We start from the raw sequence: 13,998 nt of genomic DNA on the forward strand, positions 1-13,998 counted from the left end.
CCGATTAGGGAGTCTTACTGGTTATTATCACAAAACATACATTAACCACTACGACCATTTGAAAATAGTTAATCTACAAGCTCACAATGCGTCGCGATGCAAGGCATTGTGAGCTTGTAGAGCTGCTATTTTCAAAAGATTTGTATACATTTGAATACTTCAAATGGGACATTCTCTGTGTGCGTGCGTGCGTGCGTGCGTGCGTGCGTGCGTGCGAGTGTGCGTGCGTGCGTGCGTGTGAGTGTGCGTGCGTGCGTGTGAGTGAGTGTGTGTCACGTACTTAAGTGCAAAACAATCTCACTATGAGTGTTGTGAGTGTTGTTTTTAATGGAACACAGATGCTGTTTGTTGGATGGGGGCTGCTGTAGCAGATTCAGTCCTATACGGCTGAACTCCTCTCTGAATAGCAGATCAATACACGTATAATTGAAAGAACAAAAAGGCCCCTAATCTGCTATCTTTAGAGCGTGACACACCATCATAACAAAGAAGTCACATCAGGCTGAACAGTGACTGACTCAAGATCATAAATCCACTAACAAGCAACTGCAAACCAGTGTGTACAGAAGCAGATTATTGGTTTATTTTATAATATTCCTTGTTTATATCATTAATCTTTCAATGCTGACATTAATTTAAAGGAGCACTTCAGCCATGCTCAACCTCATATTCAAATGGCTCTGTTTCAGTGACATCATCGATGGGGATTCCAAGCTAATAGTAACCACAGCCTTTCTCTTCCTGTAAGTTGTTGTTCAATAGAAATAGAAGCCGTTGTTCTTGCATTGTTTTTGCAGGCGCTCGAGTAACGCAGTGGTGAAGTCCCTGCCCACCACCGCAGAGTGTGGGGGTTCAAGTCCATCCCGGGGCATCCGGCTTTGTGCAGTGTTTATTAGAGTTCTCAACAGGCATGAAAATGAAGGCCCGGCCCTAACTGGGCCCTAACTGGGCCGGCCCGAGGCCCTACTCGGCCCATACATTTTAGGCCCTACCCAGCTTGAAAACGTTAGGGTTGGGTCCGGTATGGTTGCTTTCGGGCAGAATCTGAGAACTCTAGTGTCTATGCTAGTGGTTCTCAAACAGCTTCGTCTCAGGTCACCCCTGTAAATAACTTTTTCATCCACAGTACCCCTGAGTTACACTTGTTACTGTATAGCATCTTATGCTGTATTAAACTATGAGTTACTGACTATGATTAATTCAAACGTTTATACCTGGCGTTTAACCACTTAAACCCCAACATCCATATTCTGGGGTGGAACATTCACCAAAAATAGCTGTTGTGAGCTTGTAGATCTTCTATATTTGGTGAAGAAAAAAAATAATTTGGTGTACTGATAAAGAACGTGCCAAGTACAATGCAAGTGACATTGATAAATTCCAAATATTAAAGTATTCTGAGGCACCCGCTTTGAGAAACCCTGGTCTATGCGAACACAACTGGCCCTCAAAACATAAGCTCAGGAATAAAAAGGACTTTGGTTGTACACACAGTTTGTGCCTAAACAATAACTACTTTGGATCCATTGAAAAAAAGTGTGCGCGTGCATGTGTGCGTGTGCGGGTGCCTGTGCGGGTGCGTGTGCGCGTGTGTGCGTGTGTGTGTGTGTGTGCGCGTGTGTGTGTGTGTGTGCGTGTGTGTGTGTGTGTGTGTGTGTGTGTGTGTGTGTGTGTGTGTGTGTGTGTGTGTGTGTGTGTGTTTGGTGTGAGAAGTGAGAACACAGCACCAGATGATGATGTACTTGAATTCCCTCCTCATACTTGGCATGAAGGCAGTGATTGTGATTGTCATATCGGTGTCACCAGCAGATGGCAGGTTTCATACACATAACAGAGCTAAGGCAGCTTCTCTGGTTTAAAACATGTGGTTCTCAACCTAAGGGTCGGGACCCCCAGGGGGGTCCCCAAATTATTTTGGGGGGTCCCCAGATATTTAACTTAATGTGCAACATTGTTTTCTCTCTCAACAGTAAACAAACCCAACATAAAGTTTAAGTGTATAGATGGTATCTGCACACATTTCTAAAGTGACAATTTAAGGACTTTTTAATACCTCTAAAATGACAAATTAAACATTGGCCAAATTGTCAGACATTTGAGGCAGAGATAATAGTTATGTAATAATGTGTAATAATGTGCTTATCACATGATGCATCTTTCTTTTGACCACACAATCTCACAAAATCATATCTTATGGATCTTTAGTCTGTCCCATTCATCAGCACTGTATTCTGTGTATTGTATTAAGTTCTGTATTGTTATTATTAACTGTAGTATCTGTATTATGTCTGTCTTTGAATGCTGATTGTATATGGTGACAACTGTATATGGTTTCTTTACACAGAAGCTCTTTTCAAAGGAAACCCAAACACAAATATATACTAAATAAAAAATGAATATGACACCCATGGTAGGAATTTCAGGGAGGCTGTCGTTGCCCCTCAGTTTGGCCTTGTGCCCCTCCAAAAAATGGCATGACCTGAGGCCACATGCACGTAGCACTTTCTCCTCTGTCTCTGTCTTGTCAACATGTAGCACCAGTGTATCTTTCTTGTAGACCAGTGTCTTTTGTTGAGTCCCCATTTTTAAACCGATCCAGTATCTTTGATTGGTGCAGGGCTGAGCATGGAACAGATTGTAAATACCAATGTATTTATTTCACAGCAGATAGTCTACATATAAAAATGTAAATCTTAACCCTTAAATTAATTCTTTCAATGGACTACAATCTTGTTTTATTTAATGGCCTTCCTGCCCTGGCATTTGGCCTTTGTACCCTCAAACAATGGACAACACCAACCTTGCCCCTAAAATGACGAAATTCCCGGCCTGATGACACCTGAGTTTGAATATTGTGTATATAGGCTAATAACAATTATAATATTATACCAGTAAGACGCTTAAGTGTCGAAAAGTCCTCTTTAGGTCCTATATAGAAATAGGCCTATACTGTATATGCTTCAGTGGTATAGAGCATTAGTGGCCTATTAATAGGAAGCATGTTTTGTTGTGGTATTTCAACACCAGTTTGAAGCCTCTTGGCTTTAAAACAACAGTCATAAATGCAGACATGTAAATAAGGAGCTAATGATTAGTGCGTCATTAGCATGTTTAACTACTGCAGGGCTGTGATCACAGTGTGTCTCTAGTCTAGATCCTGCTGTGAGGATCTGATTATGGAGGTGGAGGTGCAAACTAACTAAGTACTTTCACTTCTGTAGGCTACTTAAACCACTGGTTCCCAAACACTGGGCCGGGACCCATTTGTGGGTCACAGACAAATTGTTATGGGTCCCTTAATTTTTTCTTTCCAACATTTTTCAAAATATTTTCAAGAAGAATTCCCCCCAAAAAACATTTACATTAAACAAAACATTAAAAACTAAATGCTGATTTTTCTTTTCTCCCAATAATATCATGAAGAAATCAAAGGACTTTTAAGATATTTTAAGATATTTTTAATACCTAAAAAAAAGAGAGAGAGAGAGAAAAAGAAAGAAAGAAAGAAAGAAAGAAAGAAAGGCCATTACTGCATCAAAGGTAATCAACAAACTATTCTGGTCAAACTATATTTATCTGTGGAACAGGGTCAAACCAAATGTAACACCTCAACTCCTACATACCAAGTGCTTGATTATGGGGGTCCCAATTAAGTTCAAACAAATATGATTTTTTTGGGGGGTCCCAAGTTCAAACAAATATGATTATTTTGGGGGTCTCAAGTTCAAACAAATATGATTTTTTTGGGGGTCCCAAGTTCAAACAAATAAGATTATTTGGGGGGTCCCCAGTTCAAATGTTCTTAATATGTGGGCTGGCTGTATAGGCCTGCATTATGTGGCCAATGGCCATAATGTGGGCTGTATGTCGTGGGCTGTAGCCTACCTATTCATCTGTGGGCTGTGTGTATTATGTGGGCTGGCTGTATTACTATGTGGGCTGTATCCTACATGATAATATTAATCTGTGGGCTGTGTGTATTATGTGGGCTGGCTGTATTACTATGTGGGCTGTATCCTACATAATAATATTAATATGTGGGCTGTAACTGTATGATGTGGGCTGGCTGTATAGGCAGCCAGTGACGCGCAGCACAGGGAGGGAGCGCACACTTTGGGGGTGAGAATATAAGCGGCTGTCCTGGGCTGCTGTGACCGCACAACACAAGTTTTTGGGGGGCCGTCCCATGCATGAACTACCGCTATATACATACATGCACGCTTCTTCTATAAGCTCGCACATCTTTCTCTGCGCGGAACCAACGCACAGCCACGCACTGAGCGGCAGAGAGGACTTGATCATGTTCACACACTCTGACTGAGACCAGAGGCAGCGCTTTCTGATTGAGAGAGAAAGTTTGTACAAAACTTTTACTTTTTTTTCCTGCAACATTTTAAAGCCGAAGCGTTTCTGTCTCCGCGGAGGAGAAGGAACAGCGCTTGATCCTGGAAGCAGCCTTACAACACTTGTACAGGTAAACATCTGCATGATTTAATTCAATAACTGAAAGTTTGTTTTAGCTATAATACTCTATCCTGGCGGTTTACTCTGAGAGGCGAAGGGACCATTCTTTTTGGTTACATTTGCAACGCGCTCAAGGTGTTTCTCAAACTTTAACATTTCCAGGTCTCCCCTTAACTCTGACAGTGTACAAACGGAACGGGTCCACTTGGTTCCGTTTGTACACTGTCAGAGTTACAGACTTGCGTGGGTCAATTTAGACCCCCCTAAAAGGAACCCACAGAGTCCGGGGAATCCACTTTTTTGAGAACCACTTCTCTGGGAGTTTATGTTTATAGCCTATGATCAATAAGAGGACTTTTACTATAAATGTACGCTTTTATACGATAGGCCAATTATGTGTCCCGGCCTTGGGTCAATACTGTCACAGATGTAGCCTTTTCTTATCGATTTCTACAAGATTATGCAAATGCAACTATAATCGATAACATCCTACATTTATGATAGGCTAATAGTCTTGATCCAAGGCTATTAATAGTGAAGAGATTTCACAATCTCCGGTCTCAGAGTTCATATATAGGCCTAGGCTAGGTTCTGATTCGACATTTTCGAGGGAATGATGATGGGATTTTGCGTCCGCGCGGTGTCTCATTGTACCTGCAGTGCTGTGAATGAGTTGATTGAATACTTTATTAGAAGTCTGCAAAGGTACAGGACAGAATAGGCTCTATACAGTTCACTGGTGGGTGCAAGGTCAACTTTTTTTTCCTTCTCAATTCACAAAATCAGGCTTGCATTTACAGTTGAAATGTCAGTGTAAAACTCTAGTTTTAGTGTGTGTGTGTGTGTGTGTGTGTGTGTGTGTGTGTGCGTGCGTGCGTGCGCGCGCGCGCGCGTGCGTGCGAGAGAGAGAGAGAGAGAGAGAGAGAGAGAGAGAGAGAGAGAGAGAGAGAGAGAGAGAGAGAGAGTGATTTGATCTGAGAGTTTTCAGTGTGTGAGGATTATAGTGCAGTGCAGCAGGTGGGTTACATCGCCTCAGATGGGAGCGCATTCCACAACACGCACGCACGCACATGCACGCACGCACGCACACACACACACACACACACATCTTTGCTGTCATAGCATCAGGCAGAAAAACCTTGTAACTCCGCATTCCAACAACTTGTTTTTTGGTGTTTTCTTTCTTTCCGTAAATTAATGCCATCGTGCTTGCATCATGACAAGAGGTGTCACAAAAAAAAGTAGCGAAAATAGCCGATCTACAAGCTCACAACGCGTAGCGCCGCGACGCGTTGTGAGCTTGTAGATCGGCTATTTTCTCTGTTCATTATTTTATCGAATTATTATAATTATTATTTTTAAATGAACTATTTTGGCACACATAATATAGGCTACCATGCATACCAGGTTTCCAAACCGACTGCAACGAAATAACAAACCTCCAAGCCAGGCCTTCAGTCCAGGCCCCGTGTGAGCAATTCTCCCCAAATATAGAGGCCTAAATAGGCTACTATTTATTGTATAAAGGCTAGAGTTGCATTAATTTAATAGACTTTTTTGTGTGCAAATTTGGCTACATAATTATGACTTATTGCAATTTGAGAAAATGAAAACTGCAGTTCCCATGCTAGCCGTCACTGTTTTTTTTTTTTTTTTTTTTTTTTATATTTAAAATATTGAATTAATAGACAGTCACGTCCTTCTGTGGGCTATTTATGTATGTATTTATTTTATTTATTCAATTTTTTATTTTTGGCATTGAATGTAGGCTAAGTATTAATCAATGTCCAATTTTTAGACTGAACAACACTTGTCATAGCTATAAAGGCCCTTTTAGGCCTATGTTCTTGTCCATTTCGGGCCTGCTGTTGAAGCTGGTGTCCGGTTGAATAGGAAGCCTGAATAGCTAAATAATTTATTATTGGCTTTTTGTTGTAATATTCGTTAATGTCGCACATGTAATGTAACGTGTAGCTTACTGGCTCGTGTTTAACAGGCGGGTATAATTATAGCCTATCTGTGATCATTTACACTTACAGTTTGCTAAAACTCATAAAAACATAAACTCTATGCGGGAGAGAATTATGACATGCTTATGTGGAGACATTCCAGATGTCATTAATTTAATCGCTTGTGTCTGAAACTCGGCTCGATTTTTTTCCGATCATGTAGCCCAGCATGGTTCTCAAACCTTTTCATGTCAAGGACCCCACAAATTGACACTTATTATAACTGGCCCGCGGACCCCCATTTGAAAAGATATGCCAGGGACCCCCATAAGAGAAGCGGCTCTAGCAGTGATTCCCAACCATTTTAATTTCAAGGAGGCCCAGTTAATTTAATTATTAAATTATTAATAGCATTTCTATCTCTGGGAGCTGGACCCGAAGTTATATTGTAATCAATGTTAATTTAACTCAGAGTGTATAAATGGAACCTTACGGGTCCATTTGGTTCCATTTGTACCAGTGGTGTTCTAGATTTTTTTTTTTTTTTTTTTTGTATAGCACTGATTTGAATAGGTGCACTCTCTGTGTTACAGGCCCATAGGCCTAAGGGTCCATTTGGTTCCTATAACTATCATTTAGTTGGGTAGGCCTACCCCCTGGAACTCCCTTAAGGACCCCTGGGGGTCCCCGGCGGACCCCACTTTGAGAACCAATTAATGATTTAGACTACCGAGTTGAGAAAAAAAAAAGAAGGAAAAAAACGGTGTGATCTTTTTAATTTGATCCGTGAGTCTGACTTGATTCCGTCTCCGTCCAACCTTCTGTCTCAGTGTGTTAAGCTTGTGTCGCTTGGTGCTCAGAGTGGGCCAACAGAGCCATCTCTCTCCTGTCTATTCAGCTCCACCACACATGAAACGGACGCGGCGCTTGATCGCTGTGGAACGATTAAGCATCAGAGCCTTTGATGCTTTGCTTAATCGGTTCGACAGCGATTTGACAACCTTTGATTCAACGGTCTCTCAATCAACATCCTCTCCCCACTCCACACATCATCCAAATGAAGCACAGCTCATGAATAGATTATCACACTCTAGGTGTCCAAATGGACCCTGATTACAGCCAGGCAGTGATAGCTTGCTCACTTGTTCCTCTTTTCTGAACTAAATAGAAGCTTAACTCTAAGAAAATAAATAGGCTACAAATAGGACCAAATGTAAACTGTTTACAGGCTACTTGGTAATTTGCACTTGTTGATATTATACTACTGTATTTGTTATTGTATGTAAAAAAAAAAACTTCCTTATTTCTTTTCTAGATATATATTTAAAAAAATGATTTATGAAAATAGCAGCTCTACAAGCTCACAGTGTCTGCTATTTTCACTGCTTTTGCGTGTGACACGTATGATGTTTTCCCATGGCATTATATATCTTCCGGTGGAAACCTTGTATGTCCAAAACCATTCGTTTTGTATTTATCATTTTAAAAGTAATGATTTAAAATAGTGGAAATAGCTGATCTACAAGCACACAACGCATCTGTGCTTGAGATCTGCTATTTCCACTATAGTCCTGTGTGAAAAAACTACACATTTGGTTTTCTGCCCGACTGTGACAAGGGCTTTTCATGTCCCAAGAATCCATGGGCACACCAACATAATACGGGGGTGTAAATATCGTCACTGTCGGGAAGAAACCTCGTATCTCCAAGTTTCAAATTTGTACGTTTCTTCACAAAGCAAAGCCCTGCTTCATCATACAAGGCTGTCCCACAACAGTATAGTGAAAACAGCAGATCTACAAGCACACAACGCCTCGCACCGCGAGGCGTTGTGTGTTTGTAGATCGGCTGTTTTCACTAGTTTAATTCATTTTTAAAAAGATAAATACTGGCTTTCAAGCAGTTTAGACTAGGATCTAGAATCTAGATTCTAGATCCTAGTCTATTATGTGCTGTAGTGTGAAGCAGTGAGAATGTAAGGTTCGCTGATGATAATGATAATAATAAGAGTCTCTAGATGACGGGCTGGAAGCCCCCGGTCGACCTCCACGACCTTTTTTCATCACCTCAGTGGCCATCACTTCACGGTCAATGTAGCCGCCTTGAGCCTGACCGCCTCTGACCAAAGGTCCTGTGTGTGTGTGTGTGTGTGTGTGTGTGTGTGTGTGCGCGCGCGCACTTGTCCTCGTATGTATGGTAGAATTGGAGGAGTAGACATTTTGAGGACACTTTCCGTGGTCCTCACAAAATAAATGCTTGTTCTAATGGTTAAAAAGGATCAGTTTGGAGATGTAGGATTTGGATTAGGCCTTCAGAGGTTAGTTTTAGGGTTTATTGGGTTGGAGGTTTTCCCCTATAATAATACTTTAGTTGTGTGCTCCGGTGTCACTCTGTTTTTGGCTGACAGCCCCACACATATAGCAATACCATTGCACGCGCGCGTGTGTGTGTATGCGTGCGTGTGTGTGCGTGCGCGTGTGTTTTTCCTTTTTTGGAAACACTATATACAGCCCCACTTAATAGCATTGAAGTTGGCAGAGGAGGCCTTCATGGGAGTTTTGACAGAATCTCTTCTTCGCTTCGTCTGAGATCAATCTGATCTGTACAGAACCCATAATCTGATCTGTACAGAGACCATAATCTGTTTAGAAACCACAATCTGCTTCAGTTTCTGGGCAGAACAAGACGTGTGGAACATGCATGGAGCCTCCCATCCTATAACAACACATATAGATAAAGCTCCATGTTAAAGGACAACTTTGTTTCAAGGGTTCATATTTTAGATTGTAATCAGAGAAAAGAAAAGATGAGTGTTAAAATGTTTTCATTTACTGCTTTCTATCGTTTTAGCCATTGTAACGTTTTTGATTTCAGCGGGTGCATGGTGGCATGAGTACAAGTGGCTAAATATGTATTTTTAGACACAATAAGCACATTCCCAAGATGCACCACAATCCTTCAGGGGCATGATGTGACTTATGGGTGCTATAGTAGTGTTACTGTAAATAGTAAAACAATAGAAATCCCCACTTGCACGCATGCCCCAAACCACTGAAATCAAACTTGCGAAAAATGGCTAAAACGATAGAAAGACGTAAAGTAAAACATTTTAACACTCATCTTTTATTTTCTCTCGTTACAATCTAAAATATAAAATCTTGTTGTAAAAAAAGTTGTACTTTAAACAGGAGATGTCTGTCTGTCTGTCTGTCTGTCTGTCTGTCTGTCTGTCTGTCTGTCTGTCTGTCTGTCTGTCTGTCTGTCTGTCTGTCTGTGCAAGGTGCTGGAAGTAACAGAGCTGGTCTGTGTCAGGTGTGTATCCTATTATGTAGAGCAGCAGACAACAAAGTCAGTTTTGGGAGGAAGTGCTCAGATGTAGGCCTAATTTCTATCATTACCACAAAATAGAGGTACTGGTGACCATATTCTGAATCCCCAAAAAGAGGACACTCTACCCGGCATACAACACGCACGCACGCACGCACGCACGCACGCACGCACGCACGCACGCACGCACGCACGCACGCACGCACCCACACACACACACACACACACACACACACACATACATATTAGCCCAAAATAATCATATTTAAACAAGAGACCCCTCCACCCTTACGAGCACAATCAGTTGAGGCATTACATTTTGTATAACATGGTTCTATTGAGAAAATAGCAGATCTACATGCTTGGTAGATCGGCTATTTTCACAATTTCTGCCTCTAATATTTGTTTAATTTACCATTTTAGAGGTACTAAAGGTACTAAAAATACCCTAAATTATCACCTAAGAAATGTGCATATACCTCATAATGTTGAGTGAGAAAACAATGTTGCACATTAAGTTAACATCTGGGGACCCCTCAAAATAATTTGGGGACCCCCCTGGGTCCCGACCCACAGGTTGAGAACCACTGCCCTATACCACTAATATTATTACAGTTATGTATTTATTTTTGAGGGGGTTCCAAATTGACCCTTTACAGATCCACTGATTAAATATTCTGTCAATTTAGTTAGCAGAAGAGCTCTCACCTCGCACAGACTGTCTTGTACTGCAGTGTCTAAATACCTTTAGTTGTGATGGTATGGACACAGAAGTGTCAGCTTTAATGCAGACTGAACGCTCTGCTTCTCATTTGGTCACCAAGACGAAAACACTGGCACTTTTCATTTATTTCATCAGTGTAAACGGCATTAATTGCGTTTGCAGTGCTATCGTTCGGCTGAATCGTCTCTGCGCAGCGTGAGCTGCCGAGCTCTGCTCTGAGTCTGATCTGAACAGCGACGCAGCATCTGAACGAGACTGCATGAGGGAGGGAGGGATCGCAGCGGAGACAGAGCAGTATGAATAATACAGATTCCGGGGTTTGGGGTGGAAATCCGTCTATCACAGTGTGTTTACAAACGAACCACTGAACGTGCATTGTAAATGTCCATGATTTAACGCTGATATGCGCGAAACCCCGGACATTTGAAGGGATTTATAAAACCCCCCCGGACAGGCCGGACAGCCCCCTAAAAGAGGACATGTCCGGGCAAAAGAGGACGTATGGTCACCCTAAAGTACTCACTCACACATATAGTTTGAAGGTGTTTCAAAATGACTTACAATGTGTTTTCACTGTCTGTTTTGGTTGCCCCACCCCCCCAGAAAGAATGTCCCCATCTTCTATCAAAACAAACAGCGAAAGCAGGGAAATACAGCGACGTGTTTCTGCAATGAAGCACCGTACCACACTAATACTGCAGTGGCTGACGGATGACTGCTGCTATAGAGACAGAGAAATGATTGGTGGAAAGAAAAAAAAAAGTTTTAAAGTTTCCCTATACAAACAACAAGGGCAAAGTTACATACCAAGCTTTTAAGTCAGAGGTCTTCAACAGGGGGTCCGGGACCCCTAGGGGGTCCTCAGAGTTATTACAGGGGGTCCTCCAAATCTTCCAATCATTTTGTATCAACAACTTGAACCTTAGTGTCCATATTCTGAGAACTGTAACCACAAATAGGAGATCTACAAGCTCACAACGCCTCGCAGTGAGCTTTGTGAGCGTTGTGATGTAGAGGGGAAAAAGAGCAGACTAAGTACAGAGTAAAAGGCCAAGTTCATTAGGTAATGACGGCTCAAGTGGTTATCTGAAAACTTGACATGAATCCAAAATACACTGACGATTGTGCTGTCAAAAAATAATAAAACTATGGAATCTATGAACAGGTTGTGGGGGTCCCTGCTTCATCTCTCTCCCAGTCTCAACTAATAACGCGAGCGGTTGTTCCAGCAGTGATAGCCTATACCAGACTCAGGCTGCTCTGGTGTAAGATGATGATGCATGACATCAAAGTGGAAGGCTTGGGGATTAGCGGCGTTAATGACCGCCTCCAAGTAAAAGTCAATTACTTCTGCGCCGTGATCAGAAAGAGAAGGATCCACGGGGGAGCCGTGTGCAGGCAGCTTCTTTCTGCTTTAATTGCAGCTATTTCTGGAAAAGGAAATTATTCACTGAATCGATCCTCTCGCGTGTGGAGGACGGCTTACTGTGGAGGCCTTGTTGTAGCCTGGTTGCTATTTTGGTAACTTATGTGAAACGGTTGTAGATGAGGGGGAGGGGGGGGGGGGGGGGTGAAGTAAAGAGAAAGACATGGGGAAGTACATTTTTTCCAACAGGTTGAAGAGTTGTAGGATTTGGATTAGGCCAAGGAAACGTAATAAGTGGGTTTACTTACAGTTTAAAGTTTACAGTTTTAGGCATTTAGCAGACGCCTTTAATCCAAAGCGACTTACAATAAGCAGATAATACATCATTATAATAAGCAAGATAATATGTCAGAACATTAGCAACAATATAACAAATGCATAGGAATATCAATATAGAAAAAACAATAACATAGGTAGACCACGCACCTAATCAGTAAAATTACTTATACTCAACTGTTTGTTTGGTTGAATCCTGGAATTCTCTGTAATTCTACGTTTCGTTTTGATATCGTTGCTCTCGGGCAGAAACCTCTTATCTCCATATTTAAACCTTTTTTTCTCTTTTTTTTGTGGCATTAATGTTCTACTTGTTTAGGATAATGATGACATTAGCTGGTTTCTAGCTAATGTTTCTAGCTAGAAACACGGCAAAGCGACATGTTTCGAGCCTGTAGATCTGCTACGTTTGATGCGTTTGAATTTGAATCCTGAAAAAGAACACTTTTGGACATATGAGGTTTCCACCCAACACAGGCGATCTGCACAGGCACGTGCACACATAGACATCAAAAAGTGCCCTCTCTCCAGACCATGAATGCAGTTTTTACTATGGTGAAAGAAATGCAAATGCCCCCCCTTTCCATGCCATACCTGAAGGCAGCGTTCAAGAGAATCGTCTTGTCCAAACTCTCCTGAACTTGAATGCGGCATCTTATGTTGAAAGAATTGCCCTCTCTGTGTAGAAATCCATGCTGTTACACCACATCTTTAGTATTGACTTGATTATGCTTAGTTCAGTGTGGTATCACGCACCGAACATAATGAGCTTGGAGGTCTGCTATTTTCAATATTTCCCCCAAAAGGCCCTTTTACAGATTTCAGCCCCTGCCTCTCTAACATTTTCTGCATGTCCCTGACGCTATGTGATGCCAAATGGCCAAAATGCATAATGGCTAAATCTACAAAGTAACTAAAGCTTTCAAATCAATGTAGTGGATTAAAAGTACAACAATTTTCCTCTGAGACGTCGTTGAGTAGAAGTAAAAGCATTGAAAATTTGGACGTACTCAAGTTGAGTACAAACACCTCAAAACTGTACTTGAGTACAGTACTTACACTTAGATTGAACTTACATCCACTAAGTCACTTTCCACCAGTGCAGAGTGCTAAGTGCAGTGTTATGGCAGATACATGGGTTTAGACTGGGACCAGGGACGTGCAGAGAATGTTAGAGAGGCAGGGGTTGAAATTTCAAAAGGCCTCTTTTCGTGAAAATATTGAAAATAGCAGACCTCCAAGCTTGGAGGTCGGCTATTTTAAGTGTTGGTACCACACTGATTATGCTTACTTAGTAAGCATAATCAATCAATACTGGAGTCTGGAGTTGTGATGTAACAGCATGGATTTCCACACAGTGAGGGCAATTCTTTCAACATAAGATGCATGCTTTCAAGTTCAGGAGAGTTTGGACAAGGCAATTCTCTTGAACGCTGCCTTCAGGTGTGGCATGGAAAGAGGGGCATTTGCATTTCTTTCACCATAGTAAAAACTGCATTCATGGTCTGGAGAGAGGGCACTTTTTACAGACGGATAATGATGTCTATAGCCCCTTTTCCACTGGCCCAACTCCACACCACTCCACACCACACCGCCCACTTGTGCCAGGTTTTCCACTACAAGGACCTGGGTAGAGTGGTGTGAAAGTGGTACTAAACGGGGTACTAAAAAGTATCCACTCTAGAGTAGGTCTGAGCTAGGCCACACAGGGCCAAACACTTCATAATGACTGATCACTCACTGACTGACTTTTCATTTAGACTATACCATGATATAGTTGTAATACATGATAATACATTCTATTGTGTTATAACCACTATTATAATCTATTA

Source organism: Nannobrachium achirus (assembly GCF_963921795.1).
Source record: "Nannobrachium achirus genome assembly, chromosome: 20".
NCBI lineage: Eukaryota > Metazoa > Chordata > Actinopteri > Myctophiformes > Myctophidae > Nannobrachium > Nannobrachium achirus.